This window comes from Trichosurus vulpecula, chromosome 6, assembly GCF_011100635.1.
Source record: "Trichosurus vulpecula isolate mTriVul1 chromosome 6, mTriVul1.pri, whole genome shotgun sequence".
NCBI lineage: Eukaryota > Metazoa > Chordata > Mammalia > Diprotodontia > Phalangeridae > Trichosurus > Trichosurus vulpecula.
The window spans coordinates 141,342,960-141,354,672 of NC_050578.1; the positions used below are offsets into that span (position 1 = coordinate 141,342,960).

General features: G+C 39.4%; 1 pseudogene; it reads right to left on the reverse strand.

Annotated features, from left to right (window-relative positions):
• Positions 1 to 7,002: 7,002 nt before the first annotated feature.
• Positions 7,003 to 8,579, reverse strand: LOC118854787 (annotated as a pseudogene).
• Between the last annotated feature and the right edge of the window lie 3,134 nt (positions 8,580 to 11,713).

Here is an 11,713-nt window from a genome sequence, read left to right on the forward strand (position 1 = left end):
TAATGCATTGTGACTGATTAGACTTAGATACTGGGATATAATAGTAAGAGGTGGAGTACTGACTGATTGCCAGCCACCTACCTCATGGTCTTCACTTTTATAGGCTGTACCACAAGCAAAAATAATGATACAAAAGTTAGGATATGAGTTGTAAAAGCTAGGAGAACTTAGAAGATAATTTCTGATGATTTAAAACTGTGCCGAATAAAGATTCTATACATATACTTCTCATATAGTGTGCACTTGAATAGTGAAAGCAATGTACTCAGGGCCACTGTTGGGGAGAACTTCAAATGGATGTTGCATGACCACATGCTAGGTATATTGTAGAGAATATTACTTTTCAATTATGAGTTGCTCTAAATGAACTCTGACGTATCTTCTAACTCTAAGATTCTCAGGTGCAAAGACCAGGAATACTTCCAGGAAAATATAGATCTGTAGAAAGTTACACCATATATATCGTTTCTAGCATCTTTATACTGTTAGGTTAGTTTACAGTTAATATCAGGGTAGTCTTGAAAGTGAAGTCACAAAAGGGAAGCCTGAAGGGTCTGTGTAGGAGGAATGTGCAACTCTACTAGATTTTGCTTTGGTTATAGTGGGAATAATGGAATGATTGGATATATATATATATAAAAATGCATATGTGTACACATATGTACATATATACATATGTTTTGGCATACACATGTGTGGAGTTGTATACCATATATACATGTGTATACATGTACATGTGTATGTATCTCAAAAGTCTTAGTTCAATATTATGCTTTAATAGCACTGAGACTTTTGAAACATCATATAGTATAAATTTATATACATTTTACTTTTTAAGTCCAATTAGGTAGATATACATTTTTCTCTCCTACTGACTGCCTCCAGTAGGAAAATCACAGCTCAGTAATATGGAACCCTATAGCAACATATTTCCTTCCCCAGAACCCAAAGTTCAGAGTGATTACTCCAACTTACTGAACTTTGGGGACTTACTGGTTTTGCTACAGTGAATATGATGAAGGAAGAAATGATGCTAGAGAACTAGATGCTAAACAAAAAATGTAGAAAAATGCCATGACCTCAGAAGCAATATTTCTGGATGAGAAATTCCCCTTTCATGGCTAATCATGGAACAAGACAAGTGGTAGAAGAAGAATCTCTCTATTTGGGTACATATAGAAAAAAGTAGAGTCGAGTGTATGTTCAATGAGAATTGATGTATATTCTGAAGTTAATGATAATAATAAAAAACTCTAACAAGTTAAAAATTAAACATCCTGGATTTCTTCAAGCTTTCCTTTTATCTTCTTGTCACTTTTAGCACTGAAGCCTTGAGGTATCAAAGAATGATAAAAGAAACCGAATCAGATGAGTTTTACTATTCAGAGAGAATGAAATATTGAAGGCAGATGAATAAAGGGAGGAAAGAGAGAGCATTTTCCAAACTCCTTTAGTTCAGATTAATGTTGATGACTATCATTGTGTACCCTTCACATAGCACTTTGCTATATCAAGTGCTCTGTATAAACATAACAACATCAATAACTTAATATTTACAAAATGTTTCACAATTGTGCTTGCAATTTCCATCAATGTGTCCTCTTTTGTGCAGAAAGAACAGCAGGGCCTTTTCTTAATTGTGTACTTTGGTGACTGTTTCCTTCATCTTTGTATTCCTTGTTCCTAGCTCACTATTTGGCACACAGTAGGTGTTCAATAATTTTTTGTTGTTTTGAATAACAGTGAAGGAGTTAAGATATCATCTGCTTTATGATATGGAGTGGGAGAGTTTTTTTCTATCCTAGTATTCCTTAAAATAATAATTATATTTTATTTATTTGGACTGCCTTATATGACTTTATTTTGGTTATATTTGCTAGTCCCCTCCCCCCATTACCTTGTATTTATTTTGTCTAAATTTTGTATATATTTAGATGGCAATGCTGCTGTATTCTAAGCTGGTGAACTGGCAGCCAGTCAGACATTCATCTTTATCACCTCTACCTCCCTTTGCTGTGAGCCAGGCTACTCTTCCTCTCAGGTACAACTTTCTCTCTAACCATTCCCTCAGCCTTTTTCCTCTGGAAAGTGGCTTGAAAAAAGCTAGGGCCACAAAAATGTCGATGGTCACTTCAGGGCCAACTCAGCCAGTTACTGCCCCTACCACAGCTGCTGACTTATTTGCCAGGAGAGACTCTAGTAAAAATTATCTTTCTGATCTAGCAAGGTGTAAAAATGAATAAACAAATCCTTTTTCTTGGTTAGAGCCCTCAACTAAAGAATGCAATCTGGAAAAATACTACAGTTTTAAATCTCTACACCTTCCTAGTTCTCAATTGCCCCTTTCAATGTTGCATCAAAACAATAAGACTGTTAAGCAATATGGGTGGTCAATAACTTTATCATATTTGTCCTCTTCAGAGTAGCAAGGGTAAGCCTCCCAATACACTGGGAAATATACCCAGAAATGGGTACTTGCCCTCTCAGGAAAATGAGGGAAAAGGGAGAAGGAAAATGAGAATCACTGTTTTCCATCTCTAGCTTGAACAGACTTCACCAACACAGAATCTACTCTGACACAACTTGTGCATGATCTGTCCACCCAACATTGAATCTGGAGTCCAGCTCTGGCATCCTCATGGCTCTACTATTCCCATGTTGACTACTCTTCTTCAATCTTTCCTCTCCCAGCTGTTGCATGGTTTCTTTTCTCCTCCCTACAATTCCAAGGACTGTAGGAACTAGTTTCTGAGTCTAAGTCAGCCCTTCCACCAGTCCCAAGGTTGGAGCAAACTTTCCAGGGGATCAAGGACTGGAATGCTGGGATATTTCTGTTGCAAACCAATAGGAACCTTGATTTCCTTGTCTATTCCTACAGGGGAAGTCTTGGTAGACAGCATTTCACTTTTTGTGTATGTGTGTCCGTATGTCCCCACTCTCCTTGCTCCCAATAGAATGTAAGTTATCTGCAGTCAGAGACTATATAAAAATATCATGAGCACTTAGCATAGGGTCTAGCACTTTGTAGGCACTTAAATGCTTGTTGACTGATTTATACATTACGTTTAACTCCTTCACAATAACCATCTTTTATAAAACAAGGGTTAAAAAATCTAATTCAATTGTAAATGTAATGTAGTAAGTGCTTCAGATATGAAGTAATTATTTATGAAGGGAAAATAAAAGAGAAAAGAATGAGAAAAACATGGGAAAAAATTCATTCAAGAACTTAAGAACATTGTATTCCACCTTTTTATGAATGAATTGTGAATTAATATAGTCACATAGACTATACCAGACAACTTCAAAAATGAAAGCAAATAACCCAAGAAGTGAGATTGCAGATTTTTCTTCGGAAGATTTTTTGAGGATAAGATGATATATGATTTGAGGAAGGAAACAAATGTCTTTAATAAAAAGGGAATTAAAAAATAACCATCCTCCACCCTATGACAACCCCATCTCCTGAAAGCATGTTATTATTATTGGGAATGATACAGGATAACTTTTAAGAAACACATTTGTAGGGACATGCTTGAGCTCCCTGCCAGGTCCCTCCAAAAATCTATAAAAATGGCTCTGAACAAACTGTAGAACTGCAGAACCCACAACATAGCAGAGGGAGGCAGGGCTCCATCCCAGGACAACCGGGATGGCGACTGGGTGAAGTCTGTCGTGCACGGAGCTGGGAGCAGAGGGGAGCAGAACTCAGCGTGGGCAGTGGTAGAACCAACCAGACCAGTAACTGGATGGAACAGGCCCTGGTGCCCTGAATCAGTGTGCTGTGGCAGTTACCAGACTTCTCAACCCACAAACACCAAAGACAACAGAGAAGGTTAGTGGGAAAAGCTGCGGGGAGAGAGTGGAAAAAAAGGAGTTCGTGGTTGGGCCACCGCCCCTGGGGCAGCAGAGGTGGGGTAGCTACAGAACTACAGTGGCAGTTGCTTCCAGCCCCAGGCCCACCTGGTGGGAGGAATTAAGTGGCAGATCAGAGCAGGAGTGCAGAGCCTGCTTAAGATCTGAGTCAGGTCCGGGTTGGCAGTTCTTGGGGAAGGAGAAGTGCTGGTGTGGCAGAGCTGGCTGTATAGAAATAGCTCTGAAAACAACAGCTCATCCCCTCAAGCTTGGAACGCAGTACTCTCTACTCTACAAGCAGTCATACCCTGACGAAAAACTCAAGGGTCAAGTAAGTTGGCTGGGAACATGGCCAGGCAGTGAAAACACACTCAGATTCAGTCTCAGACTTCGGAATCTTTCTTTGGTGACAAAGAAGACCAAAACATACAGCCAGAAGAAGTCAACAAAGTCAAAGAGCCTACATCAAAAGCCTCCAAGAAAAACATGAACTGGTCTCAGGCCATGGAAGAGCTCAAAAAGGATTTGGAAAAACAAGTTAGAGAAGCAGAGGAAAAATAGGGAAGAGAAATGAGAATGATGTGAGAAAACCATGAAAAACAAGTCAATGACTTGCTAAAGGAGAAACAAAAAAATACTGAAAAAAATACTGAAGAAAACAACACCTTAAAAATAGACTAACTCAAATGGCAAAAGAGCTCCAAAAAGGCAATGAGGAGAAGAATGTCTTGAAAGGCAGAATTACCCAAATGGAAAAGGAGGTCCAAAAGACCACTGAAGAAAATACTACCTTAAAAATTAGAATGGAGCAAATGGAAGCTAATGACTTTATGAGAAATCAAGAGATTATAAAACAGAACGAAAGGAATGAAAAAGTGGAAGACAATGTGAAATATCTCATTGGAAAAACCACTGACCTGGAAAATAGATCCAGGAGATATAATTTAAAAATTATTGGACTACCTGAAAGCCATGACTAAAAAAAGAGCCTAGATATCATCTTTCAAGAAATTATCAAGGAGAACTGCCCTGATATTCTAGAGCCAAAGGATAAAATAGAAATTGAAAGAATCCTCAGATCGCCTCCTCAAAAAGATCCCAAAAAGAGAACTCCTAAAAATATTGTTGCCAAATTCCAGAGCTCCCAGATCAAGGAGAAAATACTGCAAGAAGCCAGAAAGAAACAATTTGAGTAGTGTGGAAACATGATCAGAATAACACATGATCTAGCAGCTTCTACCTTAAGGGACCTAAGGGCTTGGAATATGATATTCCGGAGGTCAATGGAGCTAGGATTAAAACCAAGAATCACCTACCCTGCAAAGCTGAGTACCATGCTCGAAGGCAAAATATGGATTTTCAACAAAATAGAGGACTTTCAAGCTTTCTCAGTGAAAAGACCAGAGCTGAATAGAAAGTTTGACTTTCAAACACAAGAATCAAGAGAAGCATGAAAAGGTAAACAAGAAAGAGAAATCCAAAGGGACTTACTAAAGTTGAACTGTTTTGTTTATATTCCTACTTGGAAACATGATTCATGAGACCTCAGTATTAGGGTAGCTGAAGGGAATATGCATGTATGTATATATATATATATGTGTGTATATATACATGGGTATGTATATATATGTGTGTGTGTATGCATATATATGTGTATGTGTATCTGTATCTGTATGTATGTGTGTGTGTATATATATATATGTATGTATGTATATATATATATAGACAGAGGGCATAGGGTGAGTTGAATATGAAGGGATGATATCTAAAAACATAAAATCAAATTCAGGGAAGAGAGAGGAATATACTGAGAGAGGGAGAAAGGGAGAGATAGAATGGGGTGAATTATCTGGCACAAAAGTGGCAAGAAAAAGCAGTTCTGTAGGAAGGGAAGAGGGGCCAGGCAAGGGGGAATGCGTGAATCTTGCTCTCATCAGATTTGACCTGAGGAGGGAATACCATACATACTCAATTGGGTATCTTACCCCATAGGAAAGAAAGAGGAAGAAGATAAAAAAGGGGTGATGATAGAAGGGAGGGCAGATAGGGGGAGGAGGTAATCAAAAACAAACACTTTCAAAAAGGGACAGGGTCAAGGGAGAAAATTCAGTAAAGGGGGATAGGTTAGGAAGGAGCAAAACATAGTTAGTCTTTCACAACATGAGTATTGTGGAAGGGTTTTACATAATGATACACATGTGGCCTATGCTGAATTGCTTGCCTTCTTAGGGAGGGCGGGTGGGGAGGGAAGAAGGGAGAGAATTTGGAACTCAAAGTTTTAAAAACAGATGTTCAAAAACAAACAAAAAAAAGTTTTTGCATGCAACTAGAAAATAAGATACACAGGCAATGGGGCGTATAAATTTACCTTGCCCTACAAGAAAGGAAGGGAAAGGGATGGTAGGGGAGTGGGGTGACAGAAGGGAGGACTGACTGGGGAACAGGGCAACCAGAATATATGCCATCTTGGAGTGGGGGGAGGGTAGAAATGGGTAGAAAATGCATAATTCAAACTCTTGTGAAAATCAATGCTGAAAACTAAATATAGTAAATAAATTAAAAAAAAATAAAAAAAGAAACGTATTTGTAGAAGCCATGTACAGTGATAGCTGTACGATCCATGGTTTGAGAGATGGGTTGACCCCTTGCCTTTTTTGAATATTGTTTACATTTTTGATTAATTTCATTTGAACTCAATGGAAGGTAGCATACTATTAGAAATTAAGGAAGAAGATATCTCTATGGAGGTGTGATCTTGGCCTATTGGGTATCTCCAGCAGGTAAAGCAATTCATTTTAAGGAAGAAAAGCAAGGTTAGAAAAACAGAGAGTAAAGCTTTATAGTCTCATTTATGGATAATTTGCACACACCAAAAGGTTGAGAGAGATAACCTTAAAGTTAGGAAACCCTGGGTTCAAGTTCTGTCTCTGACACAACACCTTTGTGATCATGGACAAGTGACTTAAACTCTCAGTGACCCCCAACAACTTTTTCTCTTATTTTCTGTTAATAAAAGGAATATATTTTTTTTCTTGGAGTAGTCATTGGATATGCAATGTTTATGGAAAAACAGAACCATGAAGTCAAGTCAGATATAAATTATGTTTCCTCTGTGGGGGCTACAATTCACAAGCAGTCTGGAAACAACTAAGCAGCTGTTTTCTTCTGCTTGTAGGTTGCCATGATCTTCTTGATTTCAGCTATTGTTTTACCTGGACTCAGTGCCTTAGGGCAGGTCTTGGTACAGTTCGTGATGGTGTGACATTGGTACAAAGAGAATAGCTACAGTAGCTGGGCCAACTATTCTTTTTTGAAATCATCTCTGGAGTCAATCATCATACTACAGGCCTGCATGAGGACTGTGGCTCCCCAATATTTGTCTCCATCCCACTAGTAACTAGAGAAGCTGGTGCTGTAGCAGGCAAAGGAAATGCTCTCACAGATTCTGTCTAGTTTATCTTGATCCTCTATGGATTGAAGGTACTGCTCCTTGCCCTCCTGGGATTCATCCTTCTTCTTCCAGTAAGACTGAATGGACTTGTACTAAGTATAGAAAGTTACTCAAATCCAGGATGAGGATCTTCATCACACACCTACATATGGAGCAGAAGGCTGATTTTAGAGACTTTGTTGAGATGGGTGTCATTTCTTCTGGTGCAAGTCAGAGAGTTACTGCCATCAATATTCATTGGGCAGGAACTACAGATACCTTCTCGGCATGATCTTTGGAAGGTGAGTGTGGTGTCTGCATCATTTTAAATTTTGACCAAGGTATGTAACACCATTAGGCCATATCTATTCAGATCACCTTCATATGCCTGCATTTGAGACTTATCTCCAGGCTCATCGGGGTCCCATCTGTAGATTCTTTGAGATGGGAAGCTGCAGTGGCTGCTGTCTGGGCCCCCTGGCAGGCCTGTGCCTGGACCCTGGTGCGTTGGCAACCAAAAATGGGCTCCTTAGCACTTAGTCAACAAGTGCCCTTGACTAGTTTGGCTTTTTCCCCTGAACTGAATGCTGTTTGTATGTTGGACTGGAGTAAGCTTGTCGGCCCCTTCACCTTGCTTCCCTTGCTTAAGCTGATGGAAAGAACCTGTGCTTTCCCAGTCAACCCCTTCACCTTGCTTAAGCTGATGGAAAGAACCTGTGCTTTCCCGGTCAACCCCTTCACCTTGCTTAAGCAGATTGAAAGAACCTGTGCTTTCCCCGGCGTACCTTACACCCCCGCAGAAGCCGGATGGTTAAAAGCAGCTCCCATTGGAGCCAGAGGCTGTTACAGCTACAGCCACAGCCGAAGCTGAAGCTGAAGTAGGAGCTGCCAGTAGCAGAGCTGACCTACGGGAGGAAGCTGAACAAGGACTTCAGGCCAGTGGGTAATCTTTTTACCATAGAGGGGGAAGCATGATTTTGCTTTACGCAATCATGCTTCTCTGTAGCCTCCTGGTTACTCTTTCGAGGCGTACTTATTGGGCCTGGAAGCTTTTGATCAATATATCAAAATGGAGTTGCTGGTTCATGGGTTGGTTACTGTGGAGCCTAAATATATGTTTTGATTCTTCTGCCTTCTACTTTGAGAGTTTCTTATATCCGGCGGTTCCGAACCTTTCAGACATGTATATGATCCTCTTTGAGATTATAAACTCTGCCCTCCTAATACACCTGGAGAGCAGAGTGACTTCTGGGATGAGAATGCACCTCAAGGGGACTCTGACCACCACTGCCATCTTGGCTTCACTTCTCCCCACCCCCACCAATTTTTAAGGCTATATGTTATAGGAGTTGCTTAGAGGAACATTTCCAGACCAGGAGCTTCTCACATTGATGAAGTCACAAATCTAAAGCAATAACATTAAGAAACAATAAACAACAATGGCATCCCCATCACCAATGCTGAGCACTCCCCCAAATTTGAGTTATTTTATGTAAGTAGCTCCTAATATAGCCATAACTTCTAACAATGCAGACACAATGAGTTTAGTGATACAGTCCATCAGTTCTCCAGAGTTGCCTGAGGTTAAATCTTTTGAACAAGGTCACACAACTGGTAAGTACCAGAGGTGAGAATTGATTCTAGCTATTCCTGCCTCTGCCCTCTATCCACTACCCCACAGTTCCTTATTTCTACAATCTTTTGTTCCTATTAAAATAATTTTGTATTTCAAACTAGAATCATTAGATTCAAGATAGTAGGGACCAGGAGTGATGAGATGGAGAATAGAAGCTAGCTTTTCCACAGAAAAGTGCCTAGCACTATCTTAGTCAAAAAGACTATGAATGTGTTTACAACCTTAATCAGACCCACAAAGAGCAGCAGACTTTCTTCTCTAGGGGCCTTCTTCTCATCCTCCCTCCTTCTCCACTCCCAAGTAAGACCTAGATTAACAGGTCTTTAACTTCAAGAGGAAAAAAAGGAATTTAGTGTTTATTTTTATTTTCTGGATTAAACAAATTAAACAAGAAGGAAAAGAAAAATTTAGAACTAAAAGGCAAAGTGTTATAGTGAAAGAAGAATGGGGTGGAAAGCCATATAAGCCAAAGGGTAGAATCTAGGGGCCTTTTGAGTCAGTGAGGAATTGGGCATTTTGTTTAATTACATATAGAGATGTTTTTGTAGGGCTAGTTGTGAGGAGAAAGTAGAGAAACAGGAAGGTACAATCTTTTTTTTTTTTCTTTAAGGAGAAAAAAAGCGATAGAATGTAATAATTATTGACCCTCAGTATTAACTTTGTTCTCTTGGGTAAGCACATAATTAGGCTGTTCTTTAAAATGCATATTATGTAGTTGGCAGAAGACACTGGCTCAGATCAGTAATTCCTTATGTAGGCAGCTTTTAAAAATGCACATCATGTACCAAAGGAACTTTTCCAGTCTATTGGGTAAATATGTACTAAAGTAATTTTTAAAATACTTATGTAGCCAATAGACTGGAAGTGGTCAATGGTTTAATGAATAGTCATACATTTTTAAATGGGCATTATTATTTATGCACCGAACTGAGAAGGTGTTCCAGAAACAATGTATGTCTGAAATAATTTTAGGAGAACAGAAGGCAATTTTGAAATTTTTCTTATCTTCATACCTCTTTCCTCCTCATCTCCTCTACCCCACTTGTTAGTGGAGAGTGATCATGTCCCTACTAAATCTTGTTTTCTCCTGACTAAACACACCCAGGTGTATAGGATCAGAGATTTAGGCTGGAAAGAATCTATCATCATCTAGTTTGCCACCTTTATTTTACAGATTTTTTACAGAGGTAAACAGTTTTACTCTGTACATTTTGCAGAAGAAACTGAGTCCCAAAGAGATAAAATGAGTTGCAGAAGGTCACATAAAATGAGCAGAGGTCGTCCTTCACTATCTTTGTCACCCTTCTCTGAGCATCTTCTAGCTTTTGTTGCTAGTTCGATACTTCAATGGATCTCTGTTCTACTAGTTTTCTTCATCAGTAAAGATGGCAAGTTGCTCACTCTTTCTCATCTTGTGTTATTCTTGTCTATATTCTTCCACAGATTTCCCAGAGAGCATCCATCTAAAGTTCTTAAGGCCTTTTTCTAGGTAGTTTTGCATTTCAAATATATCAGTGGAACAGGAGGACCACTTATCTCTAATCTTTGCTTGTACTAGATGACTGGCCAACTTCTTTTTCTGCTCAGTTTTCTCAGTGATATCTTTTATTCCACTTCCTGAGCATAACTCATCATTGGAAATATGATTCAGTTTATATTCAGCATATGTCTCTCCATCATGCTTTGTAGGACCTGTGACTTTAATTTTTAGAAGATTGTGGTGTTCCAAGGTGGGCAATCATATAGCATTGCCAGTAGAACATTTGTGTTGTGCAGATGTGTGCATCTTGGGATAGTTACAAATCACTATGCTATATTCCACATTTAATCTACTCTTCTCTCTTCTTCCTCTTCAGTTCTAGGCCCATCTTATTGTTTATCTTCACTGCTGTATTGGCAATCAAAATGGGCTCTTAGTACTTAATTCAACCAAGTGCCCTTGAAGAGTTTGGCCTTTATTTCCTTGATTAAATTAGGAGTCCTTGGTGACCTCCTTGCCTCAAGGGAAAGCCTAATTTACATGGGTTTGAGTGACATGTTTGTGACATCAGAGACTTTAAGACCATGTGGGTTTAAGTCACATTTTTTGTGATGATTTTAGGTCATGTGGGTGAGTCACATGTGTGACTCACCCTTGATCCTGAAAAAGATATAACACCAGGGGTTGGCTTTCCTTTTTGGAAGCTCTGACCCACAGTAGTAGTGGCACATGTGACTCTGGGCCAGCCGTTGTTATGAGCTCCCCAGCTGAACTCAGATGTTGGGTAACTATGAATTGTATTTGGTCTGTCTGTCAATGTTTGTAATTTGTTTGTATTTGCTCTGAAGTTCAGGGTGCTGGCTTTTTCCTCTGAACTAAGTGAATGGTATTTGTATGCTGGATTAAAGTAAGATTGTTAACCCCTTAATGTTGCTTTCCTTAGTAAAGCAGATCAAAAGAACCTGGGCTTGCAGCGTTGTGTCAGCTGGTTGTCATTGCTTTTACACCCCCACAGCAGCTGCTAGCTGGATTGTTGAAACAACTGCCTTTCCAAAAACACTAATTCTATGGCCTGGACATTCAACAGCTTGCCATCATCTGGACAACAGGCATTTTTCATACACTTAGTTTTTCCTGTATCAATTATTGGTCTATTTGAATAATCACATGTAAAAGAGGCTCTAGTGGGATGGACATACATACTATCCTTTATCGAGGAATTTGGACTTGGCTTTGCTGAGATGTCACAGCTGCCCCTTGTTGGTCCCTGTGACTGCAGGAACCAAACAAATGTCAAAGAGGATTGGTCACA